General features: G+C 50.4%; 1 pseudogene; it reads left to right on the top strand.

The window, feature by feature from the left end:
• The first annotated feature begins 7512 nt into the window (after window positions 1-7512).
• LOC103246113 (uncharacterized) lies at window positions 7513-8680 on the top strand (annotated as a pseudogene).
• The last annotated feature ends 4180 nt before the right edge of the window (window positions 8681-12860 follow it).

The raw sequence follows: 12860 nt of genomic DNA, 5'->3' as shown, positions 1-12860 counted from the left end.
TTAAGACATGGAAAAAAACAAAACACACAAAAAAACCCCAGAACTAGGAAGCAACAGGCTCGCTGCCTCCTGACCCGGATGCCAGAGATGCATCCAGGTCTGTTCCAACGTCCATCGTCAGCACTCACCTTCCAGGCATGGCCGGGAATTATGCTACTACTGCTTCTTACTATTTTAACTTACGCCACACTTAAAAAAAAAATCCTTGTCCTTTCACCTCATTCTAGGTAATAATATCTGTAAAATCAAATATTTGCTTGACAGCATTTTTCTGAACCACATTACATACACAACTGTGAGTAGAGGCTCCTACATGTACTGTTTACCATCATTTCACGTCTAGAATTAGCCTAATTCATTAATACACTAGAACTCCAAGTCCATCCTCAAAAACTTCCGAACTGGCTATTGACTTCTGCGAGAGAAATGAAACTGACGTCTAGAGCAGGCACAAGCTGTTGCACTACATATTTAATTTTCAACTCTCGTGGTCACCAAATGCTTCCCGCATCTACTGGATCTACTCAAAGATTCAAATGAAACTGTATGCATTCTCCTTTGGCTACCACCTTGGATTGCCAAGGCAGCCAGGAAGAATTTAAATTCGAATCTTTTCAGTTCTCCAGCTTCACGGTGGCATCAGGGCAATTTGCTGTTGCTACCTGAGTGGCATTCATTAACAAAATCTGGTAGGAATCATAAATGGTTTTTGCAGAATAAAAATGCCATCTGATCTCCAAGCACATATTAACCACATTCCCAATAAATCAAATGTGAAGGAATAATTCAATTATTATATCAGAATATAATATTCCTGGGAATATGACCTTGCCCTGCTATTTAACCAGAGATTTCTTTAAGTGAAAGAAAAAACAGACCTAAAATGATAATGAATTCATATCATGTAAAACATACCAGTAACTTCAAAATATCAATGAGAAACAACTTTAAACTTGCAGCACCACCATAATAATTGCTATAAAGTTAATAATTCATTGTAAAAGTGTCAGATGACCACAGGCTAATTGCAAAGTGAACTCCCCCAACCCCTCACATTCAGTGGGACTATTATAACCCTTCTATTCCTAGCATGTTCGGTTTTATACTTAAACGAGGTAATTGAAGAACTCAAGATTCCTGTTTCATGATTTCAACAGTCACAAAAAACCTAGTTCTCTACTTCTACTTCTTTAATAATAATGGTTTTGCTTGGCCGGGCGCGGTGGCTCAAGCCTGTAATCCCAGCACTTTGGGAGGCCGAGACGGGCGGATCACGAGGTCAGGAGATCGAGACCATCCTGGCTAACCCGGTGAAACCCCGTCTCTACTAAAAAATACAAAAAACTAGCCGGGCGCGGTGGCGGGCGCCTGTAGTCCCAGCTACTCGGGGGGCTGAGGCAGGAGAATGGCGTGAACCCGGGAGGCGGAGCTTGCAGTGAGCCGAGATTGCGCCACTGCACTCCAGCCTGGGCGACAGAGCGAGACTCCGTCTCAAAAAAAAAAAAAAAAAAAAAAGAAGGCCCTTTGACCCTGGACTTCTCAGCCTCCATAACTGTATTCCTTTTCTTTATAAGTTACCCAGTTTCAGATCTTCTGTTATAAGCAAGAGAAAAAAGATTAAGACATATACTGAGTGATTTGCCACACCAGATACTGAGCCTAAGCCAAGGGTCCTGGGTGTGACCACCACAGGCCAGACACCAGCTTCATCGGATATCACCCAAAAGGTGAGCAAGACTCATGAAAAAAGATCGTGGTTTCTGGCTCCTTGAGGCACAGTTCTCATCTTTCCTGGGTACTAGAGAAGAGCAGCACCCCACACAACAAAAGTTGACTGGGCAGCCTACACTTAAGGCTTGTGAACATTAAGTGAAAATAAAAAGCAGTAGTCTACTCTCAAAATACTGTCTTTTTTTTTTTTTTGAGATGGAGTCTTGCTCTGTCACCCAGACTCAAGTGCATCCCTGTATATTCTTCTGGATTTTCTGTATAGACAATCATACGGTCTGCAAATACAGGTAGTTATTTTCTTTCCAATTAAAAAATTTTATTTCCTTCGTTTCTTGTTTTTTTTTTTTTTTTTTTTTGAGACAGTCTCGCTTTGTCACTGGGTTGAAATGAAGTGCAGTGCAGTGGCATCATCTCGGCTCACTGCAGCCTCCACCTCACAGGTTCAAGAGATTCTCCTGCCTCAGCCTCCTGAGTAACCCACCACACCCAGCTAATCTGTGTGTGTGTGCATGTGTGTTCTTTTTTTTGCTTTGTTTTATTTTGTTTTTAGTAGAGATGGGGTTTCACCATTTTGACCAGGCTGGTCTCTAACTCCTAACCTCAGATGATCTGCCTGCTTCAGCCTCCCAAAGTGCTGGGAGTACAAGCGTGAGCCACGGAGCCTGGCTGATTTCTTTTCCTTTTTTTTTTTTTTTTTTTTTTTTTTTTGAGGTGGAGTCTCACTCTGTCTCCCAGGCTGGAGTGCAGTGGCACAATCTCCGCTCACTGCAACCTCCACCTCCCAGGTTCAAGGTGCCTCAGTTCTTGAACAATTCTCCTGCCTCAGCCTCCCAAGTAGCTGGGATTACAGGTGTGTGCAACCACACCCAGCTAATTTTTGTATTTTTAGTGGAGACGGGGTTTTGCCATGTTGGCCAGACTGGTCTCAAACTCCTAACCTCACGTGATCCACCTGCCTTGGCCTCCCAAAGTGCTGGGATTACAGGCGTGAGCCACAGTGCCCGGCATCTCCTAACCTTAAAAAAATGGCCATTTCATATGTATTAGCCTAACACATTGCCTAGGACCTCCAGTGCCATGTTCAATAAAGACAGTGATAGAAGGTACCCTTGTCTACATGCTAACTTTGATGAAAATTGCTTCTAAAAATTTACCAGTAAATATGATAGTTGCTATACACTAAGGGAGATAGGGCCAGTGTGGTCATGCACTCCTGCAATTCCAGCGCTTTGGAAGGCTTGGGGGTAGGATTGCTTGAGCCAGGGAGGTGGAGGTTGCAGTGAGCCAAGATCTTAACACTGCACTCCAGCCTGGGTGGCAGTGAGACCTTGTCTAAAAATATATATATATATGCTAGCATGCTAATAGTGCATTATCTGATGTTGACTGTGCCCTTGCATTATTGTAATAAAACCTAATTCACGATGATGCATTATTTGTGTGTGTGTGTACATTGCTGTATTTGACTTGGTATTATTTTATTTAAAATTTTGGAATTCATGTTCTTAAAAGTTAATAATAGCTAACATCTTTTTTCTATGTTCTGGGTATTGTTAAGTTAGTTTCCTTGAGTTATTTCATTTCATCCTAGAAGGCTTATTGTAAAGGTTATTTCCCCCTTTATCTATGAGGAAGTTAAGGCACAGTGAAGGCAAGTCATTTTCCCTGAGGTCACAGGGAAGATAAGCAGTGGCAGCAGGAGTACAAATCCGGATTGCCTGGCTCCAGAGGCCGAGCACTAAGCACTGCCCTGTGCCCTCTCCCTGTGACAAAGACTCGTCATTCAGACTGTTCTACCATGAACTGTTCTTGTACATCCTTGTTCCGGTTTCGTACCAAGATTATATTATTCTCGATAGATAATTAGATCGCTCTTCTTTTACTTTTATTTAAAAAAAAGTCAAATTTTTATAAAAACCTATTTCATCCTATCACCTTTGCTAGACTGACTTTAACAGTTTTGCAGTGGCCTCCAGGATGTACAACATTTGCAAGCTCCTGTCCTGGGGACATTGGGGAGGTATACATCCCATAAAGCCAGGGATACAGACCACGGATCAGCAGCAGACTCCCCCACCCTCCAGCATCCTTTCTTTTTTTTGAGATGGAGTCTCATTCTTGTTGCCAAGGCTGGAGTGCAGTGGCATGATCTCAGCTCACTGCAACCTCCGCCTCCTGGGTTCAAGTGATTCTCCTGCCTCAGCCTCCCGAGTAGCTGGGTTTACAGGCACCCGCCACCACACCTGGCTAACTTTTTTGTGTTTTTAGTAGAGACGGGGTTTCACCCTGTTGGGTGGGCCAGGAGTTGGCCAGGCTGGTCTCCAACTCCTGAGTTCAGGTGATCCACCCACCTCAGCCTCTCAAAGTGCTGGGATTATAGGCATAAGCCACCACTCCTGGCCAACATCCTTTCAGTTACTGGGGTACACCCAAGTTCCCAGCTTCCAGCTAGGAGTCATTTGGTCCCTTTATCCCAAAAGACCTGGCATTGTCTTTGGTTTCCAAAGCCCAGCAGGGTCCAGGCTCTTCAGTCTCCAACTACTTTGCATTTCTTTTCTGCCTTTCGTTCATGGAGATTATTAACTTATTTTCCAGCCTGGGCATGTCTTTTTAATTTTTAATTTTAATTTTAATTTTTTGAGCTAGAGTCTCACTCTGTCGCCCAGGCTGGAATGCAGTGGCAGGATCTCGGTTCACTGCCAGCTCTGCCTCCCGGGTTCAAGTGATTCTCCTGCCTCAGCCTCCTGAGTAGCTGGGACTACAGGTGTGCACCACCACGCCAGGCTAATTTTTATATTTTTAGTTGAGATAGGGTTTCACTATGTTGGCCAGGCTGGTCTCCAACTCCTGACCTCAGGTGATCCGCCTACCTTGGCCTCCCAAAGTATTGGGATTACAGGCGTGAGCCACCGCACATGGCCTTTATTTACTTTATATATTTCATCTATTACTGCTGCAGTTTGCAGAGGAGAGGATGCCCTCAACCCTAACTTCTCCAAACCATCCCAAAGGGGATGTCTGCTCCGTGTCAACAGCGTTGTTTCTTTTAAAGACCATCTGTCTGTCTACATGCCAGATTATAGCAAAAGGATGTTGAGGGAGCGATATGAAAGCAAGCCTGAGAGTCCTGGAGAGAAGGTGGCCGAGCTACCCTTTGAAGGTGGTCACTCCCTCAGACCCTGCCCTTCCTGCCTTGTTCCTCCAGTTGTCAGATTTGCTATTGGGGCCCTCACGGGGGCAGCGGGGGGCTGGCCTTAGAGGGAGATGGAGAAGCTACTAGAGGTTCTTTTGGATCCAGAATGGAGGCAGCAGTTCTAGCCAGGTCGGAAGGTGGGGGCTGCCCCCCAGCCCCCAAGGGAATGGTACCGATTCCAAAACGTGGCGAGAACTCCCTGGTCAGGAAAAGGAGGTGCTTGCTGCCTTCAATCATCTGAGCCCAGGCTGGGAGGCCCAAGGAGGACGATGAGGCCAGATCACTCCAGCTCTGTCTCCTCTCCTTAACCCTGAGCTACTCACCCTCTCAGATTGCAGTCCCTTTTCCTAAGTGCCCTCCCTGCAAAGTCTGCACCGAGCAGCCCTCCCTCGCGCCAGCTCACCCCACACTGTCTTTTGTTTCAGCAACCCCATGGGTATGAACTTGAGATGATTCATTTCCCTAAAAGCCTCTTTGGGCTGAGGGAAGGTGTGGGTGGCTCTGCGAGGTTTGAAGTGAGGGCCGCCTCTTCTCAGAGCCACTGAGATGGCCAGGGCCACCGTCCCTGGTGGGTGTCTGTGTCCTGGGCAGTGGCACTGGATGGCACCAGCTTTTCAGGCAGCCCAGGTCATCCCTAGTGGTCTGGGAGGCTGGGGGTGCACTGGCTCCTGTTCCTAATAGGGCTGAGGCACCTTCCTCACCTAAGAGGTGACTGTCTTGAAGAGTGGGCACAGAGGAGCCGGCAACCTGGGCGGTGTGGGCACCCGGGAGAACATCTGCAGCTCAGTCTCAGAGAGAAGTCTCCTCCAACACAGCTATTGTAGAGATGGGGAAACCAGGCTGAGAGGGAAGGGAGCTTGCCCAAATCACCAGCCCTGGAATGTTTTGGAGTTTGTGGGTGGATCTCCCAGGAAACGTGTTTTATGGCACCGCCGCCTCTGGTCACCCACCCCGAGGTGTGGCGGGCCTGGACAGCCAGCTTAACTGAGGGCCAGGCTGGGGAAGCCAAACCTACCGCTCAGGAAGGAGACCCAGACCTTCTCCAGACACAGTTCAAATCTGAGGACTGCCTTCTTTGGGCCTCAGTTTCCCCACCTGAATTCCAAGGACCCTTCTAGCTCCTACACTCTGGGCCAAGCTTTTCCTCTGAGCCCCAGTCAGCCTAGAGGACCAGGGCTACATCTTCCTTGGACAGAGACCCACCATAGGGGCAGCAGGAGGTAGGGGTGGGGGTAGGCAAGGTTCCTGTAGGGAGGTGGAGCTGTCATCAGAGATGGTGTCCGCAGGCAGTGGGTGTGTCGCGGCTCTGCTACTACTTGCTGGGTGACCCTGTGCCGTTTCTTTCCCCACTCTGGACCTCAATTTCCCTACCTGTTCTATGGAGATGAGATGCCTGCCTACGTATTTGGGGACTTGGAAGTGTGTGGGGAGTTGCAGTGTTTCTTAGGTGTGGTCCTGGGGCAGCCTGCACCACCCCATCGAGATTTCCGGGCCCCACCCTAGGCTCACAGGACCAGAATCTCTGGGAATGAAGCCTGGGAATTTGCATTTACCCAGGCATCCGGGTGATTCTGACATGATTGAAAAAGCACTAGTAGTATATGGCAAGCTTTTTATAAAAGGTGAATTCATAGCTGCCTTTCACTAAACTAATCTTTCCTTCTGCAGTAAAGGACATACACCCCAGGTGAAAGTCACTGTGCCTTTCCAGGTGCAGAATGTGACCTTTCCAATAAGATTCTGTAAACTGTTGCTTTCTGTAGTTTGTATTCCAAAACAAGGGAAATAGCTTTCCATTTTTTCAATATAAATGTTTAAGTTGGATATGCTTTTTCAAACTGGACACACACACAGTTTAGAATTTCAGCTACGGCTTCCTCTCAAATATTAGCCCGTATCTGCCAGGGAGCAGTTTTTCCCAGACAAGACCCTGGACAGAGGCTGGTGGGGCCCCCTCCTCATCAGAATCACTAGATCATGACTGACCCCTAGAGGCGGATTCTCTGCTTAACTGTCAGCCCGTAGGCTGGGATGTGACCCCCAAAGCTGCAGCAGAAGCTTCCGCTTATCCTGGGCCCCCCTGTCATCTGTGGGGAAAGGCCTGTTCCTTGTCTTCTGGGCCCATCCAGCCTCAGAGTCATTCAGCAGATTGGAAAGTGGAAGCATGTGCTGTGTTTGGCTGGGCTCTTCTGTGCCCCTTTTTGGGGTGAGGCGGAGTGCATTCCAGCCCCAGCATCCCTGCCGTTTATTCCCACCCCTCATCCCCACCCCCATACACACTCACAAGTACAAACACAGGCACAGTCACGGACACACACCGCCCTGGACAACACCATTTCCAGCCTCGGCAGGGCAGTCTCCTTACAGGGAAGTTAATGAGGCACCAAAAAAGGCTCAGGGGACAGGGAGAACCTCTGTCGAGAAGAGGTTCCTAGACCCGGTTCTGCCTCTACTTGCTGGGGGTCCTGGAGAAAGTTGCTTCCCCTCTTTGATCTCAGTTTCCTCAGCTGAGAAATGGGGGAGGGGGTGGGCCAAATGGTCTAAGGTTCTGCGAACCTCTAAGTCAGAGCCCATAGCTGGTGGTCAAGATGAGGGAGGGGCCCGCGGGGTCAACTGAATCCCTGAGAAGCAGGACAGGCCCAAAGGTGAGCAACCTGAGCACATCAGGTGGGCTCAAAGCTGGCGCATGATCCCCACAGCCTGCAGAGCAGCCCTGGACTCAGCAGCCCGCTCGCACCAGCCCGGTGGGACTTCAGAGATGTGGGGTCCAGCCTCTCCTACTATTGCTGGGCTGGGGGCTGGGAGCTGCAGATTCTGACTCCACAGCTGCTTTAGACATGCCAGATGGGCTGGGGCAAGACACACCCCTCTCTATGAAATGACCAGTCAGTCTAAATAGATGCACTAAAGAAGGGCTGTGGGATGGACCCAGCTGTAGCCTGGGCTACAGACAGGCTTCCAGGGTACTCAAGCAGCTGGCCTCTGGGGTAGCAGCCCCGGGTGTGAGAGGCAGGACTCAGAATCTAGGCCAAGCCTCCACAGGAATCCCCTCTGGAGAGCCCGGGCACTCTGCAGGAGGGGCAGCAGGCAGCAGGTGCACCAGGAGCATGTTTCACAAGGTGCCCAATATTGCATCTCCTCAGATGGGCAGCAAGTTGGAAAGTGGACGCAGTAGGCAGGGTGGCGGCTGCTCCCCACGGCCAGGAGTCCAGCCCAGCACCCACCTGAGTCCACCTCAGTCCTGCTCAGTTGGGTCATCTGTGCTCTGGGCCCTCTGGTCTCACCTCAAAGAGGGAGGCCTTTGGGGCGACCAGGTGAGCTGACCCTTGAGGGAGGATGTAACCGACTCCTGAGCCTGGCGAGCCAGGAAGCCCCTCGCCAGCATCCCCACTCCCACCTCTCCAGCCCCCTCATACCCTGATCCTCCCATCCGCTCCCCTGCCCCAGCAGTTTCCTCTGCTCACGCTCATCTCTTTTCCTGCTCCCAGGCTCGCCTGGTCACGTGTCCTTCACTCTCCTCTGAGTCTCCGTCTTTCCAAGCCGCTTCCACTCCACTTGACACTTTCTCCCTTAAGACACCAGAGTATACAAGCTCCAGTCCCTGCACCTCACCTTTACTCCCAGACATGGGAGGGAGATGACACGAAGTCCCAAACGCCACTTGGCAAGAGATCTGGGGTATGCAGAGGGGCAGATCTGAGGCTGTGGAAGCTCCAGGGGCTCCCTGCAGGAGGCTGCATTTCAGCTGGCTATTGAGTGTGGCTCAGAGCTGGGACCTCTCCTTGAAGCTCCAGACCAGGAGCCACCTGCCAGCTGGACCCTCCATTTGGTGTCTCCGAGAAACCTTGCACTCTGTGGGTGTAACTCTGAACAGAACATCCCCCCATCTCAGTCCTGTCTCTTCTTAGGGAAAGCCCATGACCCAGTTGTGCACCAAACCCACACTTGAGTCAGGGGCTCCTGCGCCACACTGTGAGCGCTCTGGATAAGCCAGTGCCGAGGGGGAAAGAGCTCTGAATGTCAAACCATGAGTTTCAACTCCACTTCCAGCTCTGAGAGCTGTGGGCAGGGAAGGGCCCTAGTCCAGTGTGCTGTAGAAAGACCAGTCTGCCACTGTATGGCACATGGATGGTGGGGGCAGAGTGCGGGTGGAGAGACCAGGAGGTGGACAGGGCGGAGGAGGCAGGGACATGGCTGTAGCCGTGGAGATGGGAGGACAGACAGGACTTGGTGGCCACTTGAATGAACCGAGGGAGGAGTCTGGAAGAGACACCCAGTTTTGTATCAGATGTGTGGAGCATGGGATGCTGTTCATTGATCGAGGGAGGAGGAGGAGGAAGAGGTGTGGCATGGGAGGAGGTAACTGAGCTCTGTCATGAGTGTCATTGGAGGTTCCCAGGGAGAGCCAGGCCCGCCAGCGCCTTCACTGCTTCAGCCAGCCCTCGGGGTGACTGTGCTCCCTGGCCCTCTCAGTTCCCACTTTGTAGCTGTCAGCTGCAGTGGGGGACAGCTGCTCAAGGGTCCAGCATGTCTGTGTGTTTAGCCAGGGGACTGCGGAATGGCCCATGCAGAACAGAAGCTGATGGATGACCCTCTGAATGAAACCCGTTACAACAACCTGATCCGCCCAGCCACCAGCTCCTCACAGCTCATCTCCATCGAGACGGAGCTCTCCCTGGCCCAGTGCATCAGTTGGTAGGTGCAGAGGACACCTGTGGCTCAGGTTCAGGTGAAGAGGCAGCTCATGCCCAAGCCCCAGGCAATCAGTGTCCAGAGGAATGAAATGACTAGAGTTGACTTAGACTCACCAATGCATCGCAGGGAAGCTGGAGGAGGGTCCATGAGGTTTATAGGTTTCCAATATTTAATGCGGTCATGGTTTTGTTAAAGAAGAAACGAGGGTGGGAGCGGGATCACCACTGGCCAGGCAGCCAATGGGCCTGCATAGACTCTGCTCCGCTGAGTCTCCAGCACCACCATAAGCTTCTCCTCCTCATCCTCCCAGCCCCGCCCTACTCTCTCCCCCAGCTTGCTCAGCAGGTGACCTTACAGGCTCCCTACTTGTTGGGGGAAATAAGAACCAGACTGGGGGAACTGATGGGTACAGAGGCCCAGGTGTAGGGGCAGGACCCCAGGCAGTGCAGCCTCTACTGAGCCAGGAGGGTGAGGGTCTGGAGAGTGGGCATGGCTGCTGCAGGCATGGAAAGGAGGCGCAGGTGGCGGCACTCCCAGGGACCACCGTCAGGGTCTCCATATGTGGATGTGTGCGGAGGTGGGTGCTGAGGGAGGAGGTGCAGGGAATTTCTCAGCTTCTCTCCACTGCCTCTGAGTTGGAGATGTCAGAGGGAGCCATGGCCCCTCTGTGTAAACTAACACAATGTCCCCACCCACAGGGTTAGAACCCCTCCCCTGGAAGCGGCTCTGAGGGGAGCAGTCACATGTGGAGAGTGCAGAGCGCTGTGTCCAGCCAGGGGAAGGAGGTCACCAAGGGGGTTGACCCTCCTCTGGCCAGGTGGCTGCCTTCTGACACAGCAGCCTCTCTCTCTAGCACGGTGGCCCCCACACACCCAGCCTGTCAAACCTACAGCCCTCAAGAAGGCTTTGGCCAGATTAATGAACAGCTCCCTCTCCTAGGAGGAAGCACAGCTGAAGGATGCGGAGGGCAGTAGAGTTGTGTATGCTCCACCCCCCACCCCTCCACAGTTGGACCTGAAAGAAGGGGACTTTCAGCCAGGCTCTCCCAGGCTGGGGTCTGAGTGTCACTCTCCAGCTATTGGCCTCTTGCTTAACGGGTGAGCCCAGCTGCTCCTGTGCAGCTGCCACCCTAGTGAGGGTGAACCAGCAGGCGAGTGACATTTCTGATAGTTTGGGGATACAGGAAAGATTAGGCTGTGGGCTGCGCCAGAAAGGGGTGTTTATTTTCAGGGTTTATCTACTGACTTGACGAGGGAGGGTTATAGGTACAACCAGTTTAAAGATGGAAATTTTGAGAGAGCAGACAGGGACTTAGTGCTGGGTAAGGCAAGCAGGCTTGTCAAAGCAGCTCTTTTGGGGAGACCACAATCCTGCACCAATGTCGTCAGCAGGTTCATCAGCTGCTGGGGGAGTGCCGGACAGGGTTAAAGCACAGGAGAACTTTCTGGATGATAGGAATATTCTATATCTTCAAAGGAGGTGGGATACATGGGTAATGCATTTGTTGAAATTCATCAAAATATACCAGATCTGTGCATTTCACTGAAGACAAATTAACCTCAAATTAAAAACATTTTTTAAAAGAGAGATGGGCCGGACGCAGTGGCTCACGCCTGTAATCCCAGCACTTTGGGAGGCCAAGGCGGGTAGATCACCTGAGTCAGGAGCTCGAGACCAGCCTGGAAAACATGGTTCAATCCTGTCTCTATTAAAAATACAAAAATTAGCCAGGCATGGGGACACAGGCCTGTAGTCCCAGCTACTCGGGAGACTGAGGCAGGAGAATTGCTTGAACACAGTAGGCGGAGGTTACAGTGAGCAGAGATCACACCAGCGTACTGGAGCCTGGAAAACAGAGCGAGACTCCATCTCAAAAAAAAAGACAGATGAAGGTTTTCAACTTTCACTAAAGGCAGAGTAGCTTGTTATAGATTAGCCTCTCCACAAAAGCAGTTAGAGAAACTGGACAAAAATGTGCCCCCACCACCAAAACAACTGTTTGAAGGTAATTGGAGACCTCAGTCAGGACTTGAGTGACCAGGCCTAGGAGGTGACCCTGACAGTCTGTAGTGCTTTTCCCACATTTGGTGATTGGTGAACAGTAGAGGCCTAAGAGGTTAAGAAACTGAGTCTGAAGTGGTGGTTAAGAGGCTGGAGAGCCTAGCTGAATGTTTGGCATTCACAGGGCTGAAATGACCTAATGAGAATTTGGGTCCCAGTAAGGAGATGGGACCTTGGTGGGAACCCTGGAAGGGTCACCCCTAGGAGTCCAAATGAATAAAAAATAGACCAGCCGTCACAAAAACTAAAGCCTGCTTTGAAACAGCTTAATCCCAAACTAGATGAAGGTGATCTGCCCTTACTCCAATTGTGTGCCATAAAGTCAAAGTCAATACTCTCTGGAGGCAGATAAAAGTTTACTAGGAACGCCATAAGAAAAGACAAGACTAAATGAGAAAGAACAAGAAAAAAAAACAATAGAAACATACAAGAAAAAAACCAATAGAAACATACAAGAAAACAACCAATAGAAACATACATGTAAGGAAGATAAGGAAGAAACTTTTTTTTGTTATTTTTTTTTTCTTTTTTTTTTTTGGAGGAGGAGTCTCGCTCTGTCACCCAGGCTTGAGTGCAGTGGCACGATCTCAGCTCACTGCAACCTCTGCCTCCCAGGTTCGAGCGATTCTCCTGCCTCAGCCTCCCAAATAGCTGGGATTACAGGCATGCGCCACCATGCCCGGCTAATTTTTGTATTGGCCAGGCTGGTCTGGAACTCCTGACCTCAGATGGTCCATTTTCCTCAGTCTCCAAAATTGGTGGGATTACAGGCATGAACCACCGCGCCTGACCAGTATTTTGCCACAATTTAAAATAAATAATTTTTTTTTTTTTTCAAGTTTGGGCTCAGACTATATTCTAAACAGTCACATGGCGGCTGACTCTTCTCCAGGCCTTGCTGCCAGCTTTTACATGTTTATTGTTTTTGCCTTCTTGTCACGTGCTCGGTAGATGGCAGCTTCCAGGTGCTCCTAAGGGGCCAGAAAAGAGAGTGAGAAGGCACGGAGGCTGCCAGGTCGTCCCCCTTGGGGTCCCACCCTCATCAACTCCCTCAACTGGGTCTCCTGCAACTATTCGGGGGCCACCTCGGCCACCGCTTTGCCCTGAGCTTCCTGCTGCTGCAGCTGGGCAGAGCCTCCTTCTCAGAGGCCAGCTGCTGATAGGTGGCCACGTACTGCTG

This window comes from Chlorocebus sabaeus, chromosome 26 (genome assembly GCF_047675955.1).
Source record: "Chlorocebus sabaeus isolate Y175 chromosome 26, mChlSab1.0.hap1, whole genome shotgun sequence".
Classification (NCBI taxonomy): domain Eukaryota; kingdom Metazoa; phylum Chordata; class Mammalia; order Primates; family Cercopithecidae; genus Chlorocebus; species Chlorocebus sabaeus.
The sequence above is the reverse complement of the archived record's forward strand: the minus strand, read 5'-3'. Positions and strand labels throughout refer to the sequence as shown.